Here is a 17,554-nt window from a genome sequence, read left to right as displayed (position 1 = left end):
TTTCATACACAGTTACCAGGGGACTCTATCATACATTTGAACAACAAAATGTAGTAATGAAAATGCTGAGTTTCCTATTTATTGTATTTTATTACCTCCCAAATGTTAGCATTTAATTCAATGTTTGTATTCCATAAGCTATAGAAATATTACTTTCAATATCTGGAACTGGGATAAGAAATTTATGTCTTCAATTGGGGAATTACCAGAGAACAAGGTCTTAAAGAGTTCATTCATTTCCTATTTACATATTTAGAAGTTGAAAATGTAAAATATTAGGATTTCTTGAAGATCTGTGATTTTTGTGGTTAGTTTTGTTACAGGGATTCTTAGTGCTTCTTCTCCACCCCCCTCCCCCGCCATGCTTTGTATATTAAATATGTGTCTCCAGTAAAGGAAATCTCTTTGTCAGAGACTTCAGAAGTCAGAGCAGAAGTTCTAAGTTTGATCAAGTGATCTTGACCTGGATTTACTCCAGGAGATACATTCATTATTGCTGCCAGCATAACCCTAGAGAGGGTAGAGGGCAAAGGACAGGCCACTCACTTTCTCCAAATGCAAACACTATGCTGGATGATTCTTCTCTTGCTCAATAATGAAAAGCAGCATTGTAGTCTCTCTAAATGTTTATAAGAATAAACACTGGGCTCTAGCCAGGTGGCTCAGTTGGTTGGAGTGTCATCCCATACACCAAAAAAAAAAAAAAAAAAAAAAAAGGTTGTGGGTTTGATTCCCAGTCAGGGCACAAATCTAGGTTGATGGTTCAATCCTCAATTGGGGTGTGTAAGGGAGGCGACCGATCAATGTTTCTCTCTCACATTGTTTCTCTCTCTCTCTCTCTCTCTCTGTCTCTCTCTCCATTTATAGATATATATATATCCCTAAAAATCAATAGAGATATACCCTCTGGTGAGGATTTAAAAGGAAAAGAATAAACACTGGGAGTTAGATAAACACAGTTATATCAGATCACTGGTCTCTATCTGACTTTTCCAATTACCAGTGAAGTCCAGATACTGGAACTGAGGGAAACAACAAAGACTGGAAGAACTGTTGTCATCCAAAGTACAGGTCTATATTCACACCTCATTCTACTAATAAAAAGACACACCTAGAACAGTGGCTCATAATTAGAACTTTGGCAACCCAGTTTGGCTGGCACACTTTCTAAACATAGCAGAAAAATTTTAAAATTTGTATCTATGAATATATTGGTCTGCCATTATAGTGTCACTCTTCTTTTTTATCTATTTCAATTACAGTAATCAAAACGACTTTCTTCCACATATAAATTGAAGCAGGAAATGAGTCCATGAAGAGCATCAGATGGGATGTACAAAGAAACAAATGTCCAAGAAGGTTGTTGTTTGTTTTTTTTTTTTTTTAAAAAGAAAAAGAAATATTAAGAGGTTTTAATCACTGCTATAGACTGAATTGTGTCCCTTCAAAATTCATATGTTGAAGTCCAGATACTCCTCCACTCCCGAGGTGATTGTATTAAAGGTAAGATCTTGGAGGAAGTGATTAGGTTAAATGAGGTCATGAGGATGGAGCCCTGCTGAGACAGAACTGCTGCACTCATGAAAGAGGAAGAGTCATCAAAGAGCACTTCTCAGAGTCACATAGGGCACAGCAAGAAGACAACCATCTGCAAGCCAGGAAAAGAGCCCTCACCAGAACCCAAAACCTGCTGGAACCTTGGTCTAGATGAACTTCCTAGCCTCTAAACCAATGGGAAAATAAATTTTGTCTGTTTAAGCCATCCAATCTATGTTATTTTGCTATGGTCGCCTGAGCAGACTAAGACAATCATCTAACTTCAGTAAGAATAAATTCAGAACACATATAATTTTAAGATTTTTAAATATTGTATATTAACTAACCTTTTCATAGGGAAAAATAAAAGCTAAACAAACTTGCAGCTTTCTCCTTTCAGATACTCTCTTCCTTTCTAGTCTGCTCTGCCCTCTCTTCCTCATTGAGTGAGTATACTTTTCACATAACCCCAAATCCTAGGTAGAGTCAAGATAAAAGGCAGAGAAACTGAGATGCATTTGGCGAGAATTATGCATTGATCTGTTTGTAATATTTTTAGTTGTCCTTTATTAATAAAAATGGTAGGGGCTTCTAGAGTCTCTGCCTATTGTCCCAGCTGCTTGGATATAAGAACCATCCAGGAGGCCTTGAGTCACTTTCAGTTTCTCTTCACCCAAATCAGAGGAATTCAGTTACTGGGGCTTTCTTTCTTTTTTTAAGATCTTTTTCAAATTGACTTTTAGAGAGAGAGAGAGGCAGTGGGAGAGAGAGAAACATTGATTGGCTGCCTCCTGCACACCCTCTACCTGGGATTAAGAATCTAGTCCAAAACCAGGGCATGTACCCTGACTGGGAATTGAAGCAGCAACCTTTCGGTTCATGGAAGGATGACCAACCAATTGAGCCACAGCTGCCAGTGTTAAGTAGGGCTTTTATTTGACCTTCAGTTTGGATTTAGCTCCAGATTCCACTTCAACTACCCACTATTTTTCCCTAAATATTTTTGCCTCTCTTCAGATTATGACTTTTTTTTAATCCTCACCTGAGGATATGTTCATTGCTTTTAGAAAAAGAGGAAGGGAGAGAAAGAGAGAGAAAGAGAAACATTAATGTATTGTCTCCCTTAAGCTCCCCAACCAGGTATTGAACCCACAACCTTTTGGTATAGGGAGGACACTCCTACCAACTGAACCACCCGACCACAGGGCCAGATTATGACTTTGTGACTGTGTGTGTTTATGTGTGAATGTGTGTACATTTATTATGGATTTCAGAGCATGTATTTATTCAATTACTGGAAAGGTGTAATTAACATAATTTATAACCTTTTCACACTTTATATTAAAAATATTTTTTAATTCTTAAAAGTAGAGTTAATATATGTAATGATATCTGACAAAATTTGTAAAAGGAATCTTGCTAGGTTTTTCAATTCCTAACTTGGGTGGCTAAATAAATTCATTTTTTTTTTAAAGCATCTACATCATATGGAAATGAGTTATTTCAGTTTCAAAATATTCAGAAAAATCTCATTTAAACTTAGAAAACGCTTGTACAATGCTTTTTCCTTAATATAGACTTGATATGATTTGTTCATAATGAAATTGTGCTATGACAAATAGCCATCCAGAAAGATGTAGATCCATGCCAACATTACAGGAGGCTGGCATAGCAAGTAATCTGAGTCAGTTTTATCTGCATCAGCAAAGGCAACAGGGGTACTGTCTAAAAAGCAATAACTTATCAACACCAAATCCTCAGTATATACTTCTGCTGGGGGAGGGGAGGGGGAATTCCACAGCCCAAGCATTATCAGCCACAGCCCTTTGTGAATTCATAGCTATGCAGTAGAAGGAAGTCTTTGATGAGCCAAGGACCTTACCTGAAGTAGCCTGAGTTTGGAATATTGGACAATGTTTGCCTATTGAATCTAAACATTTATAATAGCTTTAATAGATTTTTTAGGAGAAAAAAGCTCAAGTCCTATGCTTCTCTTGTTGGAAGTAATAGAAGGTCCACAATTAATCTCATAAGCAATAAAGGACCCATTAAATACATTGATTCACTCAACTAAATCATTCATTCACAAATAAGTATGAAATGCTCAACTTTTAGAATTATTTTGCTCGGGATTGGGAGTACAGAGATGAAAAATAGTCCTTGAAATTTCTCATAGGAATTATAAAAAATTATAATAATAAATGGTATAAAGTAAAAGTAGAGGAATTAAGAAGTACATTACCTAGCCTGAATGCTGGGAAAATCTCTTTGTGAAATGTGACACAAGAGCTGAAACATTAGGAATGAGCAAGAAGGTGATAACCAGGGGAAAGAACTATGGGGAAAGGGAAGAAAAGTTTTGTGGTGGTGGGCACAATTTACAAAGATTTTTCTCAGTGGGATAAAGATAAGGAAAGCCAATAATCTTCCTTGTCAATTAAAATTTGAGATCTCTTGAGGATGTTATAAAATTCGCCTTTTCTCAACTTACTCTTATTGGCTTTTGAAATGGGCGATTAAGGCAACGTTTTCCATTCAGGGACCACTTTAAGATAACTAAGATAACTAAGGTCTGATATTGGCATTTCCTGATAGGCATCTTGAATCTATATCAACCTCTCTACAATTTATTGAACACTTACTATAAATCAAGCACTACACTAAATGGTTTCCACAAATAACCTCCCATATTTATTACAACCACCAAGGAGATAGTATTAATATTCTAAATTTTCCAATAGGGACACTGAAGCTTAGAAAAGTTGGGTATTTCTCCTAAGGTAAGATAATTATGGGTTAGTCATAATTTGAATCCCAAACCCATACTTCTAACCACTTCAGGAAACTGCCTACAATAGCAAATATATATACTATATTTTGAAAAAAAGCAGAAAAGAATTTATCAGAAATATGTCCACAGTAACACAAACTAGGTAAGTGACATTTATGAACAATTTGATTTTTCAGATTTTGATTTGATTTAAATGTACTTAGTTTTATTATAAGCTAAAAACTGTATTATTCTTATAGCTACATTATCTCACAAAAGCAAAACAAATAAAAAAAACCCTTCCTCTGGTTAATTCCACCTTTCTAATGTGAGTGAAAATTGCTCTAGATTTTTTATGAATTACTAGAGGCCCAGGGCATGAATTCATGCACAGGTGGGGTCCCTTGGGGTGGCCTCTGGGGATCAGGCCCCAGCTCATGCCCCCAGGCTCACAGCCCTGCAGCCCCACCTGGCACTGGCACCGCCCCCTCACTTGCTCAACCATCCCATCTGTGGGGCGATAGGTCGGGGCTGGGCACCCCCACCCAGCTCCTCAGTGCCTGCTGCCACTGGTCACTGTCTGTGGGGCGATTGGCAGGGCAATAGGGCCCCCGCTTGCAACTGCCTTGGCCTGGCACCGCCTGCTCACCTGCTCCACCATCCCACCATGGTCCCGCTCTTGTTGGGGCCCATCGGGGCTGGCAGTGCCTCCACTGCAAGCGCCAAGTCGCCGACACCCGCCATGTTCCGCGCCGCCCCCTGGTGGTCAGCACATGTCATGGTGAGCGGTCGAACTCCCAGTGGAACAACCGCCCGAGGGGACAATTTGCATGTTAGGCTTTTATTATATAGGATTCTTGCTCCCACTCTTGCTAATATTCTTATTTCTTTGGTGATTGGCTGTCACAATGTACTTACAGAAATTACTGTGTATCCTATGTATTTTATACATTTAGGCCTAAAAAATAGTTATAAGTAGGTCTACATTAGATGATTTACCCTACAGAAAATTTTATCTTAACAACAAATACAATCCACCTGAGCAAATATTTTTTATTGAAAAAAGAAACCCTATTCAAGTTGTTTTAGAAATTAATCAACATTACCACCCAAAATCTGCATCTCCTATGTGATAAAAAAATATTTCCATAATGTTCTTCTGCAAGAGGGAAACTGTGCCCCAACTTTCTTTGATAAACTTTCCCTTAAGTTTGAATACAGCACTTTCAAAGATGTGTAAAAATTGACTTCAAATAGATGGTGAACCTGAAACATTTTCCCCCCCGGTTTCAACTTCAACTGTAACCCAGGGAAGGTATCAACATAAGCACTAGCTCTAGCTGCTGACTTGAGAATGATTCTTAAACATGTAGTTATCTACAAATAATTAAAGTTAGTGAAGTTCAATATGCATGTGCCAAATAGGTATAATGTAAATGTGTGTACACATGTGTATGAAGCAGAACAGGACTCCTGAAGCCACCTATTTTCAATGCTCCGATATTTTCAAAGTCAATCCCCCTCTCTACTCTTTACAAATGGAAGCACAGTCAATTGGTATAAAGCCTATGTTGAATTATCCTGTTAACACAATTCATTACAAATCTACTCCATCTACAGTAAAACAGTACAGCAGAACACACTGATGTTCTACCATGACACGGATTGGTAGCTCTTACATTGTCAAATAGATAAGTCCCCCAATAGTTGAAGCCACTTTGGTTTCCCTCCAGGAAATAATTTGGCTTGTCCTGAGGGGTAGTACCATGCTATAAGCTACAGTTTCCAATGGGGCATTATCAAAACCATCCAACATTTAACAAGGCTCTCATCCTGAAACAGCTTGCTCATCCAAAGTGAAAATGTTAAAACTTCCTCTGAGCCTAGATTATCTTACTTGAGCAAGAAAATAAGGTATTAGACTATTTGGCATGTTGTACCACTTTAAAACAAGAAAGCCAATTTTGCACTTCAGTAAAGGCAGATTGCAAATGTAGCATGAATTGAACCAGTAGCTGAGTTGCAATTTACAGCAAGTGGCTCATCAGCACATTAATGTATATCACCAAGATAACTGCTTCGGCCAAGCAGACCTGAAACTAGAAGATCCACATATCTGGCTGGAAGCAAGGGAAATGTGCCTTCTATAAAAATCTATAAAACAAATCTTAAAACCCACAGCTACCAAACACCTATCTTCATTATCATTCTTTTTTTTTTTTAATATATTTTATTGACATTTTACAGAGAGGAAGGGAGAGGGATAGAGAGCTAGAAACATCGATGAGAGAGAAACATCGATCAGCTGCCTCCTGCACACCTCCCACTGGGGATGTGCCCGCAACCAAGGTACATGCCCTTGACCAGAATCGAACCCGAGACCCTTCAGTCCGCAGGCCGACGCTCTATCCACTGAGCCAAACCGGTTTCGGCTTCATTATCATTCTTATATAGCAGTATATTAATAGTTAAAAAACAAAACAAAACAAAACAAAATCAGAACCATAGGTTCTGAAATTTGGTTGATTCAAGATTTAGCCTCTCTGTGCTTCAGATTTGTCTTGGGTAAATGAAGATAATAAGGATAACTACTTCTTAGAATTATTGATGGAGCAGTGCCTGTAAAGTGCTTAACAGACTGCCTAGTCCACACTAGAATATTATTATTATATTGTTATCATTTCATATCCAAGACAGCTAAGTAGGTAAGTCCCCATGAGGTAAAATATTGCTATATAAGTTTCCATGAATTCTATACTCAGATATTCACTGTATTTTTTCAACAGAACTAAATGTTAAATGAATACTGTAACTATCCATCTCAGGAAATGTTGGAAATATATGGGAATGCTACATTTTGTGCTCTGTTCAAAATTCATCTCCTTTCCTAATCCCTAGGTGAAGTTAATCAGCTCCATTCCTTGGAGCAACGCTAAGAACTAGCAACCTAACTTGCCTAGATCTGCCAACTGTAAGAAGAGATAATTAAGGGCTCCAATTTAAAAGGTTTCCTTCTAGGCTGATGGATGCCTAAAGATAGGAATAAAATCAAGAATCCTGTAGATATTATTCTACTTAATTATATTAGCAACTTAAGGAATGTTTGCACTCTCACAACATATTACGTACTTAAATTTCTCTCAGATTATAAAGAAGCAAATGCAGCCCAGCTAGTGTGGCTTGGTGGGTGAGCATCGACCTATGAACCAGAAGGTCATGCTTCGATTCCTGGTCAGAGCACATGCCCAGCTTGTGGGCTCGATCCCCAGCGTGGGACTTGCAGGAGGCAACTGATCAATGATTCTCTCTCATCACTGATGTTTCTCTCTCTCTCTCTCTCTCTCCCTTCCTCTCTGAAATCAATAAAAATATATTTTAAAAAAGAAGCAAATGCAAATATCATCTCCAACAATTTCTTGAACCTTTGACCCCTTCTAGTTGCTACTTTATCACTGCCAATTTGGGGGAAAATTGTCTACACATACTGTTTCCACTTCTTCATTTGTCATTTATTCTTTATCCCACAGTTATTTTATTACCCCCCCCCATCTTTCTCTTAAAATTCTTTGTAGATTATTCCAATAGTCTCTTTTTGAAATCTATGTCTTACTGTCAGCGCAGCATCTAACACTATTGATCACTTCTTCCTTCTTTAAATGTTCCCCATAAATTCCATAATCTAGTACTGTTCATTTTATTTCAGTCACCAGTGTGGGATTCTCTTCCTCTACTTAATCTTAAATGTTATCTTCCCATAAGGTAAAATTTTGGAAATCTAGGGTTTTTGAATCTTCAGGTGAGTAAACCTATCCAGTGGCTTGAATTACCATCTTTACAATAATAGCATAAATTCAATGTCTACTTCCCAAATTTTTTCCAACCTGTAGACCCATATATCCAGCAGGACACCATTCAGATGTACTAGAGGGATACCAAACTTTTTATTTATTCATCCATGCATGCATTTATTCATTCAATTATTTCACAAATATTTATTAAGTGCCTATTTATGTTAGGCACTGATCTTGGCTTTGCTGATACAAAGTGGGGAAAAGTCCCAAATTTCTACCCTATGACACATTCTTGCCACTCTCCAAAGTCTAATTTTTGTACAAATACCAGTATATTCATATTCAATGAAGCCAATATATTTAGTCAAATAAATACATCCCTACTGTTGTATTTTAGATTTTAAATATCAGCATACGATCCAGCCATTTTTCCAAGCCACAAAACTTTAGCAATTCTTACTTCCTTCTGCCTTACTCTTTTCCACTAACCTCAGTACTTTCCCAACCTATCTATTTTTCTATCTCTCGCCCCGCCCCACCCGGTGGGAGAGTTTTGAGGCACGTTCCACATATGCTCTGGGAGTCTCTCGCATGATAAGCATGCTCTAGTAATTCTACTCATTGATCATACTTTATTGGGTTTTCTTCTTTTCTATCCCACTTCCCTCACAGAGTTTCTTGAGATCACCTCAAAATTAAATTGCTTGCACACAAATCCTTGCAACGGTGACAGTTTTGGGGGAAAGCCAATGAAAATGCCTGGATTGTAGCCAAGATGTCTTCACTTACTTCTATAAGTGTGAGCTGTACTGTCTTGCTTCTGGGTCTTTGCACATTCTCTTCTAATTGCCTTCTTTCCTCCATCTTCTTTGCCTCCCCTTTATGTTCTCTAAAATAGTATTTAGCTATTACTTTCTCTGAGAAGTTTAATCTGACACCCCCACTACCCTCATCAGAATCCCTCCACTCCAAACCCCCAACAGAGAGTCTAATCCAGGTGGTTTTATCTTCACACAGTTTCTTATGCTTTTTCCTAGCCCAGTATATAGCACACTGTGCAAGTTCCCCTCAAGAATATACATTTCTTTAGGGCTACTATAGAGTCTTATTATTCTCCTTTCCTCACTGACTAGCACAGAACCAAGCTCTAAACAGTGTTCAATAAGGTAAGTCAAATGAACAAATAATAAATCTATACAAAATCATTTTGAAATAAATCAACAGCAAAATCATTCCCTCCTATACGCTCAACACAGCAAAAATGAGTCTCACACAATGTGTCTCAGGAGATAAGTAGTTGGCAAAGCTGTATAGCCAAAAGCAGCACTTTTAAATCCACTTGAAAACCAGATGACTGTCATTTACTCTATCCAGATTATACTTCCTGGGCCACTATAGTAGTTAATGGACTGTTTAATGAGTTGATCTTAGAATATTAACTGATAACCAGAATTAAATGTGTTCCCTCTCCTATTTCATATACTGCCTGTTTAAAAGGTATGCCTAAAATTTCAAAACGGAAAGAAAAATCACCTAAAAAATTAAAGTATGACTGAATGATTACTGCTGAGCATAAGAGAGTCACCTCCTGGATCAACCTCCACTTTGCTCTTTCCCCTGCCTGCTACACAGGAAAAGCATGAGCCCCACAGGCACCTACCTGCCTCCCCAGGAACAAAGCGATGAGGAACATGAGCTTCCCCTTCTTCAAATTGCTTGAAACACATAGCCTGTGGCTGAAATAGCTTCTTTACCCAAGGACTGGATTTTTCCTCTCAATCATAGTTCTAAAGCTATCAGTTATTGAAAAGCTGATTTTCAAAGCACACACTAGAACAGCTTTTCTGTACAGCTGCAATGCTATTTAAATCTCCCATGAATATATCCACAAACCCAAGAAAATTCTAAGCTGAAATACTGCTCTTAGAAAGGACATAGCAAAATAAGACCTGATAGGGGGAAAACTCAGGAATTGAAACCTGGCCATTAATTTTAATACTGAAATTATAACATCAGGCATGTGGCTTCTATTCTCCCTCCTTTCGCCCCTGCTCCCCGCTAGAAGAACACCAGAAATCACTCTTTGGAAAGTCAGCCTAGAAGGTTCTTCCATGAGACTCTGGCAGACATTCGCATTCGCAGTCTGCCTTGGAGACGTTCTTTAACAGACCTCCAAAATATGGATAAATGCTGCACCTTCTGCTGTGATGAGGTTGGAAGTGGGTGTAGAATAAACATTAAAGACAATTCTTTGGAGACAGAGATCAAAGGGAGGCACAGATCAGCCTTGGAAAGGCCCAACTTTTTAACCCAAGTTTCTGCTCCACAGTAAAACTCAAGTCCTATCTCCAGTACAATTGTGGGAGAATTCCCAGTAACCTTATAGGTGATCCCGGCAACACTGATGCCACATCTCACAAAACCAGCCATATCGTTCTCCTGCTGTGATAAGCAGTTCCACTGCATCTGTTCAGGTGTCTCTGTGAAAACTTTCAGACGCCAGACAGCCACACTGCAATCTGAGTTTCCTTCATTTAAGACATTCGATTTCATCCAATTACCTACCAAATGAAATTATACTGAGCATAAGTCACTATTATAAATATTTCAGAGCCATTCACTTGGAAGTTGTTGATGAAAACAAGTTGACTATACTTAAGAACGTTCAATGAAATCATTGACCAATGAGGAGCCATGATGAGAATTATTCTGTGCCCCATCAAGTATTACATAGCCATGTGGTTCTTTTCTACTATTTCTTAGCTCCCAATAGAATGGATGTTCTAGCCTGGGGCTAAATGAACGCTTGCTAAATTATTAATTCATTTCAAGTAAAGAAATGCCACAATATCCCATCCATATGACAGGATTATTGTAAGATGTAAGGCATGGGATCTGACACGGCCTCAAAAACTTGGCATTCGACAAATATGGGTCACCTGAATAAATAAGTGAATTTGCATAATTTTAGATTCTGGTGTTTATGAAAAAGTTACCAAATACCTGTGCATTGACAGTTCCACACAATGGTCTTGAGTCATCTGACCACAAAGAATGAATAAAAAGCTCAGCAGGGCCAAAGAAAATTAGGATCTAATCCATATGCTATAGCATTGCATAACTAATAAATGAAAACGTAATGCCATTTTGAGCTCTTGTTGAGCTGTGGAAGCCTGCTGGTCCCTGGGTTTTAAAATACTTTCCCAGCATACTAAAATTAGAACTCTTTCTCATGTTGTTCTTTCCTTTGTTTCCATAGGAAACAGTGACTTTCAGGCATCCACGATGACACAACATAGATTGCCGAATTGAATGCCACGCTGTAGTTGCCAAGGAGATAATGTATGTCATTCCTACAAATAACACGTTGTTCATGCCTTCATTTTCTTTATCTAGCTTTTTAAGGGTTTTTTTTTCCCCCGCCCCAACTGAATTCAGATAATGTTCACTGTGAACTGATGGAAACATTGCTTTTTAAAAAATGTGTTTACCCCATTTCCCAAAGCACTTGATCACATCACACATGCCGTCTGTGGAGGGTCTGAGCATATTTTATGCCGATTTTGGAACCAATGATTCAGCAATTTTTATTGGAGAAAAAAAAATGCATCCTGATTTCTGTCTGCTTGCGTTCTAAGTAAAGGTCCAATTATATCCACACCTGGCACTAACATATTCCAGTTTAAAATGGTCCACCACAAATGCAGCTGCATTCAGTAGAATTTACATAGGAAGGAAAGGAGTAAGCAAGCCAGAAATGAAAAGATAAATGAAAGGAAGAGAGGGAAGGAGGGAGGAAGGGAGGGAGGGAGGGAGGGATGGAAGGAGGGAGGGAAGAAGGAAGGAAGGAAGGAAGGAAGGAAGGAAGGAAGGAAGGAAGGAAGGAAGGAAGGAAGGAGAAGGGAAGGAAAGAAGACAAGGAGGAAAGTAGGGAAACTCATGTTTATTGAGCACCTGCAGTATTCTAGATTAAACATCTGTAAGATAAACAAAGAGAATTTTAAAAATTTAAGATCTTGGCTAACATCATCCAAGTGGCAGGAGTTTGAGTACGTATCTGAGCTTGAGTATGCCTCATTTAAAAGTGTGGGTTTTCCAGGTATTTAGTGCTGCATAACAAACCCCCTTAGATGACCATGGCTTTAAGCAATGGCCATCATTTTAACATTTCTTTCATGGGATTGGAGGTTAACTGGACTCAGCCAAGAGGCTCTCATTCAGGGTCTCTCATGTAGTTTCAGGCCGAGAGGCTGGGGCTGGAGTCACCTTGAAGATGTCTTCATTCACATGCCTGGCAGTTGATGCTGGGGCTGTCAGTGGAATTCCTTACCTGAGGTCTCTTCATGTGGCCTGGGGTTCAAGAATGGGGTCTCAAGTGGGCCAGCCTCGAAGTCATAAAGCACCACTTCTACTGTGGTCACAAGCACAGCCCAAATCATGGGTTACAGAACATAGACACCACCACACATTGTAAGAAATGCATGTAAATGGCCATTGTGTGTGGGGGAGCGGAGGGTGGGGAGTGGGAGAAGTGGCGGGCTGGGAGGGGTGTCTTACTCCAGCCATCTTCAGAATTGTTTTCTGGTACAACACATTTTTGGCAATATCCAGTAATGCCCCAAAAGGCCCGAGATTCAGGTTTCACAGGCTCTTTGTCTGCTTGGTGGAGCAATTGTGAAGGAAATAGTTAAAATGACCAGTCTAAAAAGAGAAATGAAACAACTCTTACTGTCAACTTGATGAATTGTGAAAAACAGAACACTGAAATTAAACTTTGTAATGAGTTTCAGATTAAATTTTGTGTGCATTGCCAATTTTCAAAGCATTTGGACATCATAAAAACCAACTTAGCACTACAACTGTATTGTAGCATATTAAGATAAGTTACACTATATAACATTACCCTAAAATTGCTTTTATCCAATTTAGGTTTTTGATTCTTTGAGTACCTGGATAAATGGGAGTTTCCTATATTAATTACAGGTATACCTGCTCAGCATGGAGAATGCATATGTGGAAACCATAGCACCAAATGAATTGCTGTTATAAGGAGTAGCATAGCTCACTTGGAACTATGCTCTTGTCATCTTAATCTATCACCTATGGTCAATATATCAGGAGGATTCTGGCTAATGTCTTTATCTTACCCGCACTCTTTAATGTTGTTCGGATGCCGAACCTAGCTGGCCAAGACCATGCACCCATCCAGCTGATCTGAAACAGCCTTAAGACCTCCACTGAACATTTGTACTTTCACCATTAAAATACTCACCTTTGTTTATCCTTTGGAAATCTATCAAACTACTATCACAAATAAGAATACCTCAGCCAGAAAATAGGATATTAAAGACACGATGGAAAAACATCATCAAGAAAATACCATGATCAGATGGTGGAAAGCTTTCAAACTGGGGAAGAATATTATGGTGAACTAGGGGAGAAGCAACAGCAAATTTCATCTCATTACTTGCATTGCGGAGAGGGTATGAGTGTGCTCACTCTTCTGTTCTGGCAGATTGGCCTGGAATAAGCATATATAACGTTCATGTTTAATGTAGCTATTTTTGAGATGAACAGCTCTGTAATGAATCAGGCTGTGCTATGCGGTGCTAAATCGGGTCTATCAAGCAGAATACTAGCAATAATTCCAAACAACTGCAGTGGTCTATCCAGAATGTGACAATTGGAGTTGGACCTCTCTCTTCCCACACGTGTCCAGCATCTATTCTCATTCAGGCCAGCACATATGATGAAACTTTAGTGCTTCACAAAAAATACCCTAAACATTGAAGTGCTCAGGAAACACACAAAGCAGATCCCAGAAAGTGACATGGCAGAAAGGACATCTTATTCAATACTTCTCACTTTCATATTTCTGATTTCACCCTACGTGTTTCAGCTCCAAATTTTACATCTTTCTGTATCTTGATTCCACCCTCCGCCGCCCATGAGAATCTGATAACAAAATTCCTGAGAGCAAAGCAAGAGTATCTATTTGTCTTACATTGCATAACAATTGGGCCGTGTAATAAACATTGCAGCACAATGAAGCGCTGGGATCCTTTTTAGTTCTCAGTTTTCTGCAGTATTATATGTCTTGGGACCTTTACAATGCTACGATTTTTAATACTGAGTAGCAAGTCTCTCTTAATGGCTACAAAATGACTGCAGAGTAACCAGGAAGTTAATTTTAGCCAATAATTATCTCAAATTGTCTTATGAGATTCTGAAATCCCCTATTGTTTGTAATTTTAACCTTTAACTCTATTATAGCCTACCTATTACAGTCATATATATCTAGATTACTATTAGAAACATTTAATTTAAATACTTTAGCAAATTTTCAATGCTAGAAGACTGCTTATTTTAAATGACTTTTAAAAAAAAATTTTTTTTAAATATATTTTATTGATTTTTTACAGAGAGGAAGGAAGAGTGATAGATAGTCAGAAACATCGATGAGAGAGAAACATCGATCAGCTGCCTCTTGCACACCTCCTACTGGGGATGTGCCCGCAACCAAGTTACATGCCCTTGACCGGAATCGAACCTGGGACCTTTCAGTCCGCAGGCTGACGCTCTTCCACTGAGCCAAACCGGTTTTGGCAAGACTGCTTATTTTATATTTGCTTCCTCATTAGGTCAAGACAAGATACTTTTGTCCAGAACAAATGCTAAACTGCATAGGTACAAGGACAGTAGGCATAAACTCAGCAGTTACAGTAAAAGAAGGAAAAGATCAACCTGTTCATTATACATTAATTGAAAAAAAATACGAATTTACAATTTGTTAGGCATTTGAAGATGATGACAGGAAATTTATGCATGCTTCAAGATGATTTTTAAATCTTTCCATGTTATCTCAATGATGCTTCAAAATACATTGCTTTAAAGTATATAAGGAATTTCATAAAATAAATTTGGCCTTGTACAAGGAGGTATTATCTATTGCAAATGTGCAAAATGAATGATTTATGGAGTTTTGAAAAATAAAATGCATTTCACAAAGAAACACCATGGAAAAACATGTATGAGAAAGAATTTAAATATCAAATGCTCCTAAAGGAGAGATTTGTGTGTTTTTTTTAATTAACAAAAAACAAATAGGATTTGCCATATCAAATCTCATTCTATTTTTATGAATTGCTCAGGGATACTAATATAACTTTCTGTCCGCAGATCAAGTCCCCATTGAACATAATCTATTTAAGTCTCATTCATGGATAATAGGTAACCTCCTTGGTGCCATTTTTAGATCAGCCCGTTGGCAAACATTAAGCAGAAAGCATGTTAACATTTTTCAGGATCGGCTAAGGCTTTAGCTAAGTGTCTTTCTTGCTTGCAGAAGAAGCAGTAGTGAGCTAGGCATAGGGGAGAGGGCCTATTAAGCTCTGCATCTGTATAAGCCTCAACTGCTTCAAGTCAAAATAAAATAAACTAACAAAACAATCCTACTGAGAGCATGAAGATGCCCACAGAGGACATGCCCCATCAGCCGCAGGCACACCGAATATAGCTCCAAGGCTGAGACATTCTCAGCTCCAACCGAAATCTTTACCCTGAAAACAAGTAAACTAACTAATGAATTTTAGAATGCTAGTCATCACTATAATACCAGGACAATTTTTTACTAATTACCTGTTTTGTTGTAAAAAAAAAAAAAAAAAAAAAAAAAAAAAAAAAAAAAAAAAAAAAGCAGCTGATAAAGGCAATTATAATTCAAATCTAGGCCTCAACTTTAGTTCAAAAGACCATTTTTGCCCAGTTGTGGTTTTTTTTGACCAGTTTTGACCAGCAAAAATTGTGTTTTCAATACTGTTTAACTTAATAAAACCAATCTTTTCTCAAAACAAACACAGGCCCATTTCTTCATGGAAGGAGCAGCCAGTGAAGGTCAAGTGCCCAGCCCATGCTGCCCACTTATTACTGCTTCCACATTTTTAAGGTTTAGGATCTGCTCTAACAATATAACTAGTCAGTTACTAAATGGCTGTACCGCTCTTGCTACTTTTTCCGGGAAGCACCTTTCCAGCTCTAAGAAGGCCTCCTTTTCTCTTCTTGCAAGCAGGATGACCTTGTCCAGGCGTCCTCAAACTACGGCCCGCGGGCCACATGCGGCCCACAGAGGACATTTATCCAGCTCGCCGGGTGCCGCTGCCTGTCATGCTTAGCAGCCGACTCGTACCGGGCCCGCAGTGCGCATAGGAATTTGTTCATAGTTTTTTTTTTAAACTATAGTCCGGCCCTCTGAGGGACAGTGAACTGGCCCCCTGTTTAAAAAGTTTGAGGACCCCTGCCTTGTCAGAGCTTCTCCATTCAAACCAGCTCTCAGAAGGTTAGCGATTAGATCCGTTTGTCCCCATGTGAAACCAGAGGACATTTCCAGGTATAACCTGGACAGCAAATTGAGCATGACTCTCACCTCTCGTGGAGTAGCCCATCTGCATTAGGAGAAAGAGATACCCAAACAACAAAACTAAGAGTCCAAGGCACAGCCAAAGAAAGAACTGGGATAGTGGTTGCTTCATATGAAATTCCAAAGAAGGCAGATGGCTTTCGGTCAAGAATAAAAGCTTTATAGATTTCCTTTATAGATTCCCCAAAGCTTTGTGTGGGCCTCAAAAAGTAAAAAAGCAATGCTGAAATGAAAGTTTATGAAAGTTTTTCCTATTATTGTTGTCATTTAGGACTTCTCTTTCTTGTCATTGTTAATACTGTTAATAATATTTTGCAGAGATTTATTCTTTTACTCATTACATTCATTTATTCCTTCACTCATTGACTCAGTCAACAAATTGGATGGGCGTTTACTGGGCACCAGGCTCTGTGTTAAGCATTGATCTTAAAGTTTGTAGTATACTAACCCCAGATGTTCAGAAGTGCCCATAATTGGTTATGCTAGACACAACAGTATACTCATATTGTATAAGAGTTGACTTTCTGCTCTTTGGATAGAGACTCCTCACCACCTTTTGCCAAGTTCTCTTTGAAAATGTCAATTCTCAAGTGCCAAAGACCTGGCCAAGAGAAAGTAAAGGTGTGCTAACTGGTGGAGTCTTCCTTCCCTTATACCTCATCTCTTTATCTAATATTTTCATCACATAATATTTTACAATATTCACATTAAGGTGGTTGGGCTTTGGAAAACATTTTAGGGAGGCAAAAATAGAAAGTGCTCACAGAGAAACTAAAGGCCACCTTCATCCTCACACTCTTCATCCTCACATTCCCTTCTCTGAATCCTCTATTAACAGCCTATTCTTTGACTGTGGAACCCACAATTGTTTCCAATTAGCCAAAGAAAAAGTAAGTAAAAGTAACTTGTTTTAGCCAACTTATCTCCAAAAAAGAGAAGGAATTTGAGAGAAAAGAAAAATTCACTGGACTACATTGTTGGACTAAATGAAACTTGAGAAAATAAAGAAATCCTCCTTCTAGTAATCTATATAAAGATAAC

At 38.4% G+C, this 17,554-nt stretch overlaps 1 protein-coding gene across 1 annotated transcript in view; it reads right to left on the bottom strand.

Annotated features, from left to right (window-relative positions):
- The window catches only part of GABRA4 (gamma-aminobutyric acid type A receptor subunit alpha4), a 77,060-nt gene that overhangs the window by 9,009 nt on the left and 50,497 nt on the right, over nucleotides 1–17,554 (bottom strand). The gene's annotated exons all lie outside the window — the stretch shown is intronic.

This window comes from Plecotus auritus (genome assembly GCF_963455305.1).
Source record: "Plecotus auritus genome assembly, chromosome: 1".
NCBI classification, from domain to species: Eukaryota; Metazoa; Chordata; class Mammalia; order Chiroptera; family Vespertilionidae; genus Plecotus; species Plecotus auritus.
The sequence above is the reverse complement of the archived record's forward strand: the minus strand, read 5'-3'. Positions and strand labels throughout refer to the sequence as shown.